The 15,045-nt window shown below is 44.9% G+C and overlaps 1 protein-coding gene across 11 annotated transcripts in view; it reads right to left on the reverse strand.

The window, feature by feature from the left end:
- MAPKAP1 (MAPK associated protein 1) overlaps positions 1–15,045 on the reverse strand; it is a 105,672-nt gene that overhangs the window by 30,521 nt on the left and 60,106 nt on the right. The window lies entirely within an intron of this gene.

Raw genomic sequence — 15,045 nt, forward strand, 5'->3', positions numbered from 1 at the left:
AAAGCAACGAAACAGAGCTACAGACCAGACACCCAGGCAACCTTCCATACGAATAACTCCTTTAAAACAGACAATACTAAGAAATTCATTAAAAAGCGTAAATAGATATTTAGACAGTATCTACTCTTCAATAATGTATTTTAAATATCTGTACACGTTTACTCAACCTCTACTTTACAACGATGAAAAACGTTAGGCTGATTCTGTGGAGGGGTTTTACTACCAGACTTCTCTCACAGGTTCAAATGATGTCATTGTAGCAGCAATATTAGGTAATTTAATGGTCTCTTAACCCAATACTGCTCTGGGAATTTCAACAAAATTTCAAGTGGTAATACCAAAGCTGGATTTTATGGATTTCTGTAACCTGATGCAAATGCTCCCCACAGCTGTAAAACGAACCTTGAAAATCCTGGCCCAGAGCGGTCCTGCCCTGCCAACGGCAGGGACGGCGGCTCGAGCACGTCCCGCACCCAGCGGCATCGGGTCGGGGCTGCAGCCGGGGCTCCCGCACACCACCGGAGCCGCGTCCCACCACCAGGCTGGGAGCGAGAACGTTAACATGGAACTCGCAAGGGCAAAATACCCAGAAGACAAAGCTAACAAACACCCACCCCTATTCCAGCTCTGTCATTCTGCCACAAATACTTGGAGAGAGTTGGAGAGAGAGAGAGACACTGCTGCTGGGTTGAAGGGAGCAGGGCTGGAGAAACGAGAGTTCACATGTCCGGAGAGGAAGGAGGGAACCAAGGCAGGGGTCTGAAATGAGCCACAAAACGGTGGAAGACCGTCAAGCAAACTCTTTTGTTCACAAACAAGCAGAGGTTTGTTGGGGGCTTCAGGGGCACCCCAGGCCCCCGGGGAGGTAGGGAGAGCTGGAGCCCTTTTCCGCCAGGGCTGGTGGCCTGAGGCACCAGGGATTCTCCATTCTTGGGCCACGCTACTGGTAAAGCGTCGGCAGGCAGGAGCGAGTGCCTAACCCCCACACTGCAAACACCACCAGCAACAGCAATTTGTCTCTTCTAGACCTGTTGTGGCGCACTGAGAGACAAGCAGCTGTGCAGGAACGGGGCTAACGTGGACAGATGGACGGACCGAGCTGCTCTGCACCCCTGGAGCGGGCGCTCGCAGCCCTCACCGGCGGAGCTGACCCTCCATAACACACGTCCCTTCTGCTAAAATCCCCATTTAACCACCCACACCATGGCTGCTGCCTACAGATACCCATTGCCCTTCATTATGTCGAGGTACCCCTTTACACAGAGGAAGGTTTATCAGGAATTGCAAACCAACAAGGCAACAACCCCAATCCTACACCTCAGCTTCCCTGTGGCCATACCGATTGTGCCCCAGGAAGAATCCCACCGCATAATCAAATTAAGGGCTCTCTTACAAAAGGCGAATGGCCATCCACATAACAACAAACCAATTCTGTTGCCATTTAAGCTGCAAAGCCTTCAGAAGGGGGTTTTGAAAGCATGACCCATCAGTTCTAATTTTTAAAACTTATCCTTTCAGTCAAGACTAGAAAAAGGCCCATTCCAACTTTTATCTTCACTACAAAGTGCTGTTATCTTGGGCTGATGTCAGGAGCTCTATCTCTCTTTCTGCTGACAAGCAGAGACGAGAGAGATAAGATTGGGAACGAATCTCACTTCTCTGAGTAAATAAATAATCAATACTCATCTAAATGTAAATGAGAAAGTATCCCCCTCTGATAACAGGGCTCTTATCAAACAGCCAATTTTCTACAGACATTTGGCCTCAACCAAATCACCATCATTCAGCCCCAGCCTAATGGCTAAAAATCGTAACTAAATTGAACCGATCACCAGAGATCAACTAAGTTCAGCCATGGCTACTACAGGTTCAAATGTTTGGAATGCAATTTTTCCCCCATTAACTTTCAATAGCAATGAAGAATACCACGGTCAGGGGTTGAATCTGCACAATAAACAAACACTAACACTTAAAAAGAGAATGAGGCTTTACACAAAACCCCAAACAACCCCCATCTCCAAACTAGTTAATAGGGTAAAATAAGGATTATAGAAAGACTTACATCGATATTTAATGTTTGTGGAATTGTCAAACCTAAACAGACTAGTACAAACAAAAAAACCCAAACTGTTTAAAACTGAACCTGTATTTTACAGCGTTACTCTCTGCAACAGAGCACGTTGCCGCGTCCTATTTATCCCTTATCTTTCCCTCTCTCAAGAGCTCCTATAATTCTCACAAAATCCCGGTTCCAGTGATGCTGACTGTCAGCTGTTTCTGCTCCCTTTACGGTCCATGCATTTGTTCACAACACTTTTGACTTTCTGATTTCCATCACATTGATCTCCAGAATTTATTGCACTGTGTGAGAAAAAGAACTCCCCTTTTTTTTTGTTTTGCCTTTGCCTGCCCACCGCTTCTGGGGCAGGCAATTCTTGTCTTATGAACAACTGTGACAAAACCCTCCCGATGGACCGTCTCGACCACATGCGCCTCACAGACTTCTCCTGTACCCAGTCGTGTCTTTCCCACACTAGAAAAGATCTCCTCTCCTTAGCCTCCACTCCTCATTTCACACGTCTGATCCAGTTTCACACTCATCCATTTCTGTATCTTTTCACTTCTGTATTATCCTTTTTGAGATAAAATATAAACAATTAAGATGTGGGCACATGGTGATTTATGGGCTGGCACAGCAACGCTTTCTGGTTTGTTCCCTACTCCTTTCCCAACTCCTGATGTTCAATTTGTCTTTCTGACTGCTCCTAAGCACTGAGCCGAACTGTTCGGAGAACTACCCATGACGACTCCAGGATACTTTTCTTGACTGATGGAAGGTAATTAGAGCCCATCATTGTATACATATAGTTACGGTTGCTTTTCACCATGTATATTATTTTGCACTCATTGACACTGAATTCCCTCTCTCATTTTATTGTCCTGTCACTCAGCATTGTGCGATACCTCTGCAGTGCTTCACAGACAGCTTTTATTTGCACCATTCTTACTTCTTTTGTATCAACAGCACATTTTGTCACATCAGCATTCACATCCTTTTCCATGCCCCACATTAACGGAACAATGCCGGTTCTACCAGTTCCACTGGAACTCCACCAGTAACCTAGTTACTAATAACGGAGGGCCATTATTCCTATTCTTTGTTTCCTGTCTTTTAATCAATTATTAATCCATGCGAGGATCCTCCTTCTCATCCTGTGACAGCTTAATTGCTTTATGAGCCTTTGTCAAATCTTTTTTGGAAATCTAAGCATGCTATATGAAACACATCATCCTTATTCAGATGGTCTCCGGCTCCCTCAAAGATGGCTCACCAGTTTCTGAGGCACAACCTGCTCTACAAAAGCCATGCCCATTTTTTCCTCAGTATATCGCGTTTGTCCGTGTGTCATCTATTCGTTCTGCTCTTTGCTACAGTTTCCTCACTTTACAGTTTCCTGGTTTGCCTGATAAGGAAGCCAAGGTGTACTGGTCTCTCCCTAAACTCCTTCAACAAACACTTGCCACCATCCACACCCAAAAGAGCAGCAGATACAAGCAATGTACTATACATCGTATTTAACGGTACAGAATCTTTGTATCTGACCTCTACCGAACCTCAGTGACCACTGTCTGCTCGTGGTGTTTCGTAGTTTCAAAACTTACTCTCCCGGCACAGCTCCTCAGACAACTCAACAGAAAGGCTCCGGCGCGAGAACATCCTCAGCCTCCGAACGCAAGACCCGCCGAGCCCCGCAGCAGAGAGGGGCACGGACCCAACCGCTGCCCAGCAGAACAGCGGAACCCGCCGGGTTTTACAGCAGGGGAAGCCCCGTCCCCGCGGAGCCAGCAGATGCTGGGCCAGGAGCCGTGAGACCGCCTGAGCGTCCCCGGTGGGCAAGGACGTGGTATTCTGGCCCGTCACCCAGAACAACTTCAGCAGTTTTAGGAGGATCTCCAGGTCTCAGCACGGCCAGCCCCAAGCAGCGCAGGCACAGCGTGGCGCGGTGACGGAGGACATGTCACATCAACTCGCGCTGACGGGGAGGAAACGCAGGACCTCGAGTGCTCCTGCATGTACGGCTGCGATTGCAAAATACCCCATGAAAAATCAGAAACTTAAGGAGAGTCAGGCAGCCCCGGCCTAGCAGCAGAGGCAGCAGATGCCAGGCAGACAGCAAACAAGCACAGTGAACAGAAGTAAGACAGGAAAGTAATCAAAAGAAAATAGTTGATAAACATTTAATGTTGATGTCTGCGGTACTTTCCTATTTCAAGTTTCTCCTTTCACAAGGATACATGATTTATTGCTTCACTGCTCCAACCCTAGGTTTTGAAAGTGTGATTTCTTCTGAGTTTAAACTATATTTATATTTATTTTTTTGTTATCACTTTTTTATTATTGCTATAGAAAATATTTGCTGGAAATATGTTGCAGCTATTACAAGGTCATAAAAAAGAGGAGGTTTATGTATTTCTATCATTTCAAATAGTCTGTCAGAAAGTATCAGTCGCGCTAAGTGTAAGACTACTGGATTCCAGCTTTCCCTCTGCCAGCACATGGGCAGCATATGGAAGAATTAAAATAGCGCAGTGTGGGTGCTCCTTGGGTGCTGGCTGGGAGCAGGCGAACCGCGGCACGGCACCGTCCTCGGGAGGGGACAGGCGGATAGCAGCCCCCCCGGTGCCGGACTGGCCCTGGGCGAGGGGATGACGCGGGGCGAGGAGGATGAAGAGAAGAGGGATCGATACACTGCGGAGAGCACAGAAACTGGGAACAGAGAGAGGTCTCAGGCCTCCTCCTGCAGAATTTTTCTTAGAAGATGACAGAAGGGGCAAGGATTCCATTGTGTGCTTGGCAATGACAATAAAACAACAGAAAATATGTAAACAGTTTGAGAGGAAATAGCTGTAAAGCCAGAATGTTTACATCTCAAATCCTACTGCTATGAGGACATCTTAAATCTGTTTATCTGTTAAAAATCCCCAAAGCCCCTCAACACCTCTGAAGTGGAATAAAGATTTTATCATTACAAATGCAAATACTGGTTAATAAATAAAGATATTTAAATAGCGAAAACAAACTTTTAACATTACGCACAAGCATGAGACTCTTTTGTCAGTCCAATCTGTTTTTTCTTAACTTACACTGTTGTGACATTACTGAATTTTACATACAGTTATCTGCTGCTCTCCACAGAAATACAGATGGTTTTTGTAGAAATAAACAGTCATTTATATGAAACAATTGTAAAATAGTTTATGGAAACCAGTGGTGTAATGCATTCAAATAAATGCCAGGACCGGCTGATGGAGAGCCAAGGTGTTAAATCACACTGCTTAAGAATTCAGCTGTGGGAAACAGATAGTAAATCCAGAGTGACAGAATTTCCAGTGATGGCAAAGGTTTCTGACATCTAGTCCAGTACACAAAAACTACAGCAGTTCAAACCCATTTTACTTAACACTACCTTGACAGCCAGTGAAATTAAAGAATTTAGTCAAAAGCCCCTTAAAAAGAAACAAAACACTTCATTTATGTATTGCTTTTTTGTACAAAAATAGAAAACATGCAGCTTAACTAGCATCAAACCAGGCTTTGCAGAATACTACCAGAAGTGCTTTGTTTAATTGCCAGTATAGACTTTTATTCTTTTTACATTAGCAATATATGGCTCTAAATCAGGCTGAAGGGAGAAAGAAATCATCACGTTTGATCTGTAACGTACCTATGGCAGAAATACAACATACAGATTTTTTTTTTTTTTTTTTAAATCACAAATTTAAGAGAGGGTGTCAGGGCCAGCAGCGATGGGCTCCTGCAGGGACACGCTGCTGCCCAAAGGACGGCAGACACCCTGCGGTCCACGCTCAGATGTTTATTTGGGACAGCGTGAGAAGGGTGCTTTCCCCTGCTTACAGGCGGGTGGGTAACGGCATTGCAGCAAGGGCAATGCAGCCCCCCCGGACGCTGGATTTCGGGCATCACCCAACACTGGCAGGAGGCAGACGGCCCTGGGGTACAGTAGTACCCACTTCCATCACAGCGGGTAAAATAAACAAAAAAGTCTCTGTCATCCAAACACTGAACTGTAGAATTTAAAATGTCACATAAATTACAGCTTTATTACCAATCCAGAAGAACCAATAAATGTATGATTTCAATACCAACAGCTCTAAAATAGACTCAGTTCAATATTTCACTTTCATTTCAGGGGCCAGGCATGAAAAATTTTCCTCAGCCGTTGGGGCTGATGTTCACAATCGCATCAGCCCAAACGCACTGGACTAACGAGCTATTTCGATTCTGACAAACTATTCACAAACTTTATTCCCGGTGAGCTGTTCCACATACGCCAGCATCCCCGTGCCCCCGTCATCCCGGTGCCTGCTCAGCATCAGCAGCCCGGCCAGAGAGGGCTTGCTGAAATGAATTATTGCCGCCGTGAAGCAGGGATGGAGTTTGTAGGCAGCAGGAAATCATTTCAAGCAGCCTCTGCCACCCCTCCCCGGCACAGAGGGGCTCACCCTGCACAACACCGACAAATGCCGCAGCAAACGCCACAAAAATAACACGAGAGCAATCCTTCTCCTTGCCCTCACGGCACGGCATCTGCCGTGCCGGCGGCAGAGCGCAGGGAGCGTGGGGCAGAGGGTGCTGAGCGGGGGGAGAGAAGCCCCTCAGAGGAGCGGCCGTGGGACGGGACAGTGTCTCCGGCACTGCAGGGACAACGGGGGGTACGCATCTCTCTCCCACCTTTCCTACTACTACTCTTTGGGGGGGCAGCAAGCAGGAGAGTCTTGACCAAGGATCTACAAATATTGATGTTAAATTAAATCCTTCTAATATAAACAGCTTAATGCAAGGAAAATCAGGATTTCTGAAGTATTTCCAGGTAAAGCCATTCATAACCGCGGGCAGAAGACTCTGCAGGGATGCTATAATTATCCAAAACAAAGCACTGAAAGCCAAAGAAACTCAAAACTACCATTAAGCAGAAAAGCCCGCATGTAAACACATGGTAATACAAATTAATTGGCTTTTCACTGTCACAGATGCTGGGGCTTCCATCTCTTTAAGAGTCAGAGCAAACATATGCATCGCCTACTCTAACATATTTACTTTTAAATTTAAACTCCTCAGTCACCATCATTCAACGACAGTATCAAACTTTGATGGCAGTTTATTCTAACTGTGGGTCATCTCTTAAAAACGGCTTAACCGCAGGGCTGTGGTTTTACATAGTTTACCTTCCTAATTCTCCTTTTTTATATATATATAAATAATATATATGTGCAATAAAAATGCACCCATCCACCCTCTTCCAGCCCTTTCTTTGTCCCATTCCCCCACCTACAAGGTGTGGATGAGGACGCCAAGCCCCGGCAAGACGCCGCAGTGCGGGACTGGGATTCTGGGTTCCCAGGCGCCCAGCCCCGGTGCCGGCGCAGTGCCAGGAGCCGTGCCGCACGCCAGCCCGCGTCGGGAGGGAGGGTGATGGTTCCTTCCTGTCCTTGACACCTACAGCCCATCAGTTCCTCCTCTCCTGCCTTTCCCAACACGCCAATAACCCCCACCGTGAACGGGGAGAGCAGGCACCATCCGAAAGATGCTCAGAATTAGCACTTTTCCCCATACTTCGTCTTCTCCAGCCACACGCAACCACCGCTTCGGAAGGGAGAGCCACCACCCTGCTCTGAAGGGTGCCGGGGGGACAGGGACACCCACCCCGTGCCAGGCAGGGTCCCGCCGAGAGCATGGGCTGGCAGCAAGGCCCCTCCGGGACTCCCAGCACCAGGGTCTTAATCTTCTAATGGAATAAAAACATTTATTGCTGGAGAATAACAACAAAATTTTTCATTAACGCCAACAGTCATCTCAAGGCAACCAGCACATAAGAGTCCGGGGAGTTTAATCTATTTAGGAACTTACAAGAGTTATGTTCTGTTCTGGGGGCTATTAGGGATATTTTTAAAAGTCACAGTGTTAGATTTCTTTAAAGACCTAATTTTCAATAATTCAGACATTAAAGCGGAGATGCGTACGTGATAGGAAGCACCGTCTGTCTTCGAAGGTGTAGTTTCGGGGGAGCCGTTCTGCACGTGGGACACAGACCCCTCGCACGGACACCAAATTCGCCGAGGACCCCACAGAAGTAGATTTGCCCTCACAACTGAAGATGAGCGGTGCACGGAGGGAGCACGTCTGTGTGCTGGAAACGGCTCCTGTCCTGTCCCTCACCCCAGCTCCCTGCCCACAGCCATCCCTGCATCCCGCCGGCGGACACGGAGCCGTCCGGCCCCTCGGGAATGCCAGCTCACCTTGGCACCCGCGGCAGGCAGGAACAAGACAAACCGACCACAGCACCACGGCACCAAGACCAAGTATTCACCAACAGGACCGTCAAGGCTCTCCAGGAACAGGAAAATTGCGGGATGGGTTTAAACGAAAACCTCCAGCCTTACCGCATCCACGCGATTTCCCCTGGGCCTGGGAGGGGCTCGGCAATAAGCGTTTTTTCACACAAATAGTATCTTTGTATTGCAGATTTTTGCTTACCTTCCATGTAAGTTTTGAATAAAGTGTGTTTATAAACAGTTTCAGAAGCATGTTTAAGACATGACACTTGACATCCAAGGCGGTGCTGAGACTGCTACGTTAGAAAGTGAGTTTTCGAACAAAACTGAGATCTCTTTGCCCTAATTTCTTTCTGAGCGGAAGACGAGCCTCATGTTTGCAACAGTAGTTTATTTTGAGCTTCTGTTCCCAAAGTTCTGAAGGATAACTTAACAGCTCTGTGTGAACAAATCTGAAATACAGGAATAATAAATGACCACAAACCACAGTTTTGTATTAGGCTGTGCTGCTTGCCTCAGCTCGGAGGTACCTGGTGATGGAGCCGATTATTTTAACTGGCCTTTGCAGCTATAATTCCTTTGATTCTGTTGTAGGGACTAAAATATGATACGGAGACTTTTATTTATACGTCCTATCCCTGTTTCTTGACTTTTTCTCTTTCCTTGTTATTCAGCTTCCTGTGGCAGTGAGATAATACACTTCTCCAGACCAGTAAGATTATTTTAGACTATTTTTGGTCACTTTACACATTTTAAAGAATGCAAAAAGCACTAGCTGACAGCTGTTAGGGACTTGAATGTTATTGTAAAGCAGCTGTTTTCATTTATAGAAAAAGTATTAGTCTTTCTCCAAACTGAACAGAATACTAAGTTAATAACTCTTGCTCTAACCTACGGAAAATACAGGTCATGTCTGTGAAATGTTGGCAGAAGGTATTGTTTACAACAATTAAACTTGTATAGCATTTTGTTCTTAAAAGGATCGAGCATTTCTGGTTCAGGGATGTTTGCAGTTTGAAGCAGCTATTAAATAATAATCAGTAGCATGTTCACCCTGCAAAGAATTTCTACTTGCAATCAGACAAGATTAATCAGACAAGGCTTCTCTGTTCACCAGAAATCTCAAATGGAGAGAGGCTGACATGGACCAGAAACAGGCAGCGCTATTCCAACATTTCAGCGTTTTACATTGTTTAGTTTTGTCTCTCATTTCCTTCCAAGAACATTCGTTTTTTATATACTGACATCAATGCTTAATTTGTTTGAAAACAAAGCCTCTGCACACATTCTTATTTACTTTGCATTAGTATTTATAGTCCATTCAGTCAAGCTCTGGAGGAAAAGGCAACCACCATCCCAGAGAATATATTTGTTGAAGAGCAAAAGGAATGAGAGCGCTCAAAGGCGAGGAAGATAACTTTCAAGTGTACATATAGTTCCTGCACATATTTAATTTGAGAATCACCATGGCATCAAGATACACAAAGTATCAAGAATGAAGTCATCATCTTTCTTATGTTCTTAAAATTGTAAGCCACGCAAACATATTTTATAGAAAATGTTGAATGCAGGCTCTAGTGCAGGTATAAAAAGCCTGGTAAGATCTACTTGCCGACTGCACATCGCGGGATGCTGTCAGACCCCGTCTCAGCTGTGCTGCAGTATCTGAGCATAAGGGTCTCCGGATTTTGTCTTGGAAAAACTGCGCTTTCCTTGGTCCAACTGAGTGCCTTCCGAAAAAGTAGGCTTTAAAATGTGCATCTACCATAACCTAAATTCCTAGGCTGACTGGGTAACGCGTAAGTATTGGTAAAAGTAAGACCAGCAGAAACACACACCAGACTGATTATGCAGGAAAACCATTTAGCAGTAAATCAAGTTATGTTGAAAATGCTATTTTACATTTATGCAACATGATCTGTATGACCTATAAAACTTTCTCTGCAACGCATGCGGGGGGGATTTTAAAAGCATGCCTAACATCTACCTTTGTCAGAAGATTCTTACTGATTTCTAGGGAACTGAATTATACCGAGTACTAAAACACCCAAATTCTCACCTTCTAAAAAGGGTTTTCAAGAGTTCATATTATATCAGTCCAAAATCTAGACAGCACCACATCTGACATTTTCACTGAGAAATTCGGGAAGAAGGAGAAGCTCTTACACTCGTGATTTCAAGCATGTACTTCCCTTTCTGCAGATCTGCCACACTGCAGACCAGTTTTATATTTAAACCATCAGCTGCTGGAGTGCTCACAATGTTCAAAAACATTCCCAAAGAGATCTAGACATGCAGGTTTACACTAAGCCATCCTTAAACTGCCTGTGGATGTCGGGGTTCTGCACAGGGCTTTGTCCCAGCACCCAGCGCTGCCCGGCCAGCGGGATGCGCACAGAAGGTCCCCGCAGCACTGAAGGGACCCTGTCTCCCCCCGTGGGTAGGGCATCACCCCAGCCTCTCTCCCCTTCTCTCCCATTTTGGCTACTTGGAGAAAATTCTCTTGCATGAGAGATGTCACCGAGCCTCCCTCAAGGTGGTCCATCGCTGGGTTGGACCAGTCTCCTCTGGGAGCTCATTCCGCAACCAAGAGTGTTTTATTTCCAGCTCCCACGTAAAATATGCATGTGCGATACATGCTGCTGAGCACGCAATAGGTTAAACAAATTGATGATAAAGTATTCCTCTTAGTTATTTTTCATTACCATAGGAAAACATCAATTACATTTTCTATTTTATGAGTGTACACAAGGGAATCCATTACAATAACAGAGAGGTTATGTGACTGGTTTTGCTGCCTCTTTCCTAAGCAAAAAGAACAGTTAGTTTTTGAAGACAATGAAACCAGCCCAGAGAAAGGAAGGCTCACCAGCATATCTGCACAGACAGCTCCTATCCTGATTTATCCAGCCTGACTCCAACTAATTAAACATCTGCCTCAACAATTTCCTCTGCAGATTTATCTTCTCCAGTATGCACCACTGACTGGTTGTTACAGGCTTTTCCCTAACTTGCAGCCAGACCCATCTCCTCCTTCCAGTTGCTTATTTGGGGCCGTGGCACGAGACGGTACAGAACCTCCACTGCCCCCTGCGCTGCCTGCGGTGGGACGGGTCCCCGGGCTCCCAAAGCACCGCCCCAGAACAACTGTGTCCTCTATCAATGACTCGGGGGCTGCGGTTCCCTCGGCTCTCACACACACAAGTTATTTTGCCACCCGCGTTTCCTGTTGATTGATTCAAAAATGATTATTTAAAAATGGTCAGAGTTCCTACATCTAAGGCAAAAGCTTTTTGACACTAAGGAATGTGAAACAGTTCGAATAGTTTGCAATAATTTTATCTGACATCACATCTAAATAGAGCCAGGCGCAATATTGCTTCCATTTTTTTCATCCCGCTTTCTATGAAACAAAGGTCGTACCCCACTTCTCTCTCCTTCTCCTGACCTATATCTTCCTGCAGCAAATAATCTTCGGCTTGAAGTTAAACTGCAGGCAAAAGCCTTTACTCAGCTTCAGTCTTTTCAACGAAAGGGATTTTGAAATAAACACTTTGGTATTTTTTACAGAGGTAGTTCACGCCACAGCTATGCGAATGCCGGGGCACGTGCTGAAACAGAACATGATGGGGAGCTTTGCGTGTCACCGTCAGCCCCGTGCCCGGGGGGCAAGGGGGGCTGGCAGCTGCATGGGCCCTAATGGCACTTTTAAACAAAAGTCAAAACCAGAGAAGCTCAGAAGGTCATCGGCTCACAGAGGTGACTGCGGCGTGGGGGTTTTCAGGCACTTGCAACCCAAAAGCTTCTTGTAAAACCTACTTGTAAGCTGCAGGCTACTGGCTGCGTAAAATAATTAGAGAAAACTGGCCCAGTGTTTTAGCCCTGGTCATGCTGGAACAGACCCTTCCGGACTACACAGAAATTCTTCAATTTCTTCCTTACCCAAAACAGCCAACCAAGGTTTGCATTTTCCTACAGACATAGGACCAATTTGAAAAATGTCACGTAAGTCAGTGGCGAAAAACGGTCAGAAAGCAATTTCTTATACAAGTACTTGAAAACAGCATAAGCTGTAAACGTAATAAATTCATTTATCCTGTGAAGACTGGTCTGGAGGCACATTGAAAATGTGCGGAAAAGTTCATAGGCATTTCAGTTCTATCAAACTGTTACCAAAGCTTTAAATAAACATGTTAAGTCTATTTTTGGTTAGTACTTTTTGAAAATCAGAGCAATCAACTTAAAAGGAAGCACTGCTGAATGAGAAGAAATGCTTTTCCTAAATTACGTCTTCATTTTTCATTCAGAACTTTGACATCCCAAGCCGCTGCTTAATAATGCCTTGCACTGCGAGGGCGCGGGACCGCACCGCGCCAACACTCTGATCTTAAATTCCATTTCTCTGGGCATCTCCCAGGGACAGCAAGGGGCGCATCCACTCCAAACAGGAAGAACCTGGTGGTGGATGAAGAACGGTGACAAAATCTTTTACCACGCCCGCCCCGGTCCCTCCATGCCCCCCCGTGGTGGCACCCCGAGTGCCCCCCTGTCCCCAGCCCCATCGCCACCCGTGGGGCCAGGGCTGCGGAGCCATTTGGGATGCAGAGGGCAGCGGGCAGGAGGCTCCCTCTGCGTCGGCACCCGCAATCTTCCCTGGTTTAAAGATAACAGGCAAGACCCCCCAAAACACCCCTGTGCCCCCAAAGTCTGCTGACTGATGAATCACAGCTTCGGATACTGGAAGCAATTGGGAATAAGGGAAGTTTTGTAGAGGGGATGATAGTTCTAATAAAAAAGTTCAATTAATGATTTGCCAATTTAATACATAAATACCTAATCTGAGAAGTCCCTTCACCCATGTGGCAGTATTACGTGGCAATTTCAATAACGCATTGAGTGTTCGCCAACATTTAAAAAATAAAACACAAATTAAATTATTTTTTTTATGAAATCCAGTAATATGGGAATTCAAGCAGAACCCTTTCCCTAGAGTGATCATTCCTCTCACAGTGACTCCAGTTCAGGAGGCTTACAACTGCAGGGCCTAATTCTGGAGGTATCTACACACAAGCTCCACCTGAAATGTGCAAGCACCACTGGCTACTTCAAGAAATCCAATTATGTGTTCAAAAGTAAATATTCCTATAAGTAACCAAAAGGTTTTCAGTCGTGCCTTCTACTGTGGTTATACCCACAGCAGGGATGACGGTCATATCTCAAACAGGTGACATGTCACATGGATCATTTATAAAAACTAAATTTAAATGATTTCTTATATAATTAAAAAACCCCCAAATGACACATACATGCTTGACATGTATGCTTGACACATATGTGACACATACACCCTGTTACTAGAAAGGTTTCTGAGCAGGAGTGCCGAGACAGTAGAAATGAATGTCTTAGCTGAAGGAATAAATGACAGGTCCGTTCCATTTCTAAACTACTGAGCAAAAGTAACAAAATAAAAGCAAAACCAAATTGCAAATGGGCAAAGAGTAAAACATCTGTTACTCAGAAGAGGAAAGCAGTTTAAAGACTGAGCTAAGTGAATCCTTTAGCCACCTCCCTTCAGGGAAGAGAAATCTGACCCCAGGAAATAAATAAAAGTCACCCAAAAAGTGAACAAAAGAGGTGTTTGAAAAAACAGAACACCATTCATCGCAGCTAACGACTTGTTCATTATGAGTGATGATGGATAAAGACTTCTCACGCTGAGATGAAATCAAGATTTATATGCATTGTTTCCTCTCCCAACTTGTGGGAAGATCATCATCATTTAATTCTATCTCTGCGGCCAGTGATGGGCATCCAGAGAGCTGGTTATCACACGGCGCAGTCAGCTGGCAAGAGCCGCAGCGTGCAGTTGGCACATCTGGACGGAGCCGCCACAGCCCAGGGTGAACAATGACTCCTGGCCAGCGGCCAAATTGCTGCAGACGCTGGCGGGTCTCATCTACAACCACCCCTACCAGCATCTCTCTCTTCCCCCTCCACCTCCCGCCCCGGCTTTTTTTTTTTTTTTTTCCTTCTTTTCTTTTTTTTTTTTTTTTTTTTTTTTTTTTTTTTTTTACGAGAATCAGATTTTCATTGCTTCATTCAATTGCTCTCCTCTGCCATTTTTTACAGCTCTTATCGTTCCCTTGGAATATGGCCTTGAGACAGCTCATCCGTGTCCTTCACTGTGTTATCTCTTCTAACTTTTATTAAAACTTCAGCTCTCATCTGAAGATAGCTAATTAAATCCATGACAGATTATACACTCGTTTAAAAACTGCACTGAACTACTTTTTCTAAAGAGAACAGGGTTTATTTTCTTTTCCCATAGTTAAAACTAAGGGTATATAAGGAGGTTTCATTCATTTACAAAGACAAGATCCTTATCTTTAACTCGTATATAGATAGGTTTATATTAAAGTTCCTTTGTTGCGTGACAGGACTCAGTGCAATTTCTCACAGTAATTATTTCTTGTTGCTGGGAAGATCTCTCAGCCTTATACTTTTGAAATATATACACTAACATATATGTGAATGCATATTTACACCCTGGAAACGCATTGCTTTAAAAAATAAATGCAAGTACTGTAAATTTTCTTTTTTTAAACGTTGATATGTCTTAACTATAAAAGTACTACTTTGACAACACTGCAGGAAGTAAATTTTTCTTTTCCTCTACAACTAACGATGAAT

The sequence above is a fragment of the Rissa tridactyla genome, chromosome 14 (genome assembly GCF_028500815.1).
Source record: "Rissa tridactyla isolate bRisTri1 chromosome 14, bRisTri1.patW.cur.20221130, whole genome shotgun sequence".
In the NCBI taxonomy this organism is placed as follows: domain Eukaryota; kingdom Metazoa; phylum Chordata; class Aves; order Charadriiformes; family Laridae; genus Rissa; species Rissa tridactyla.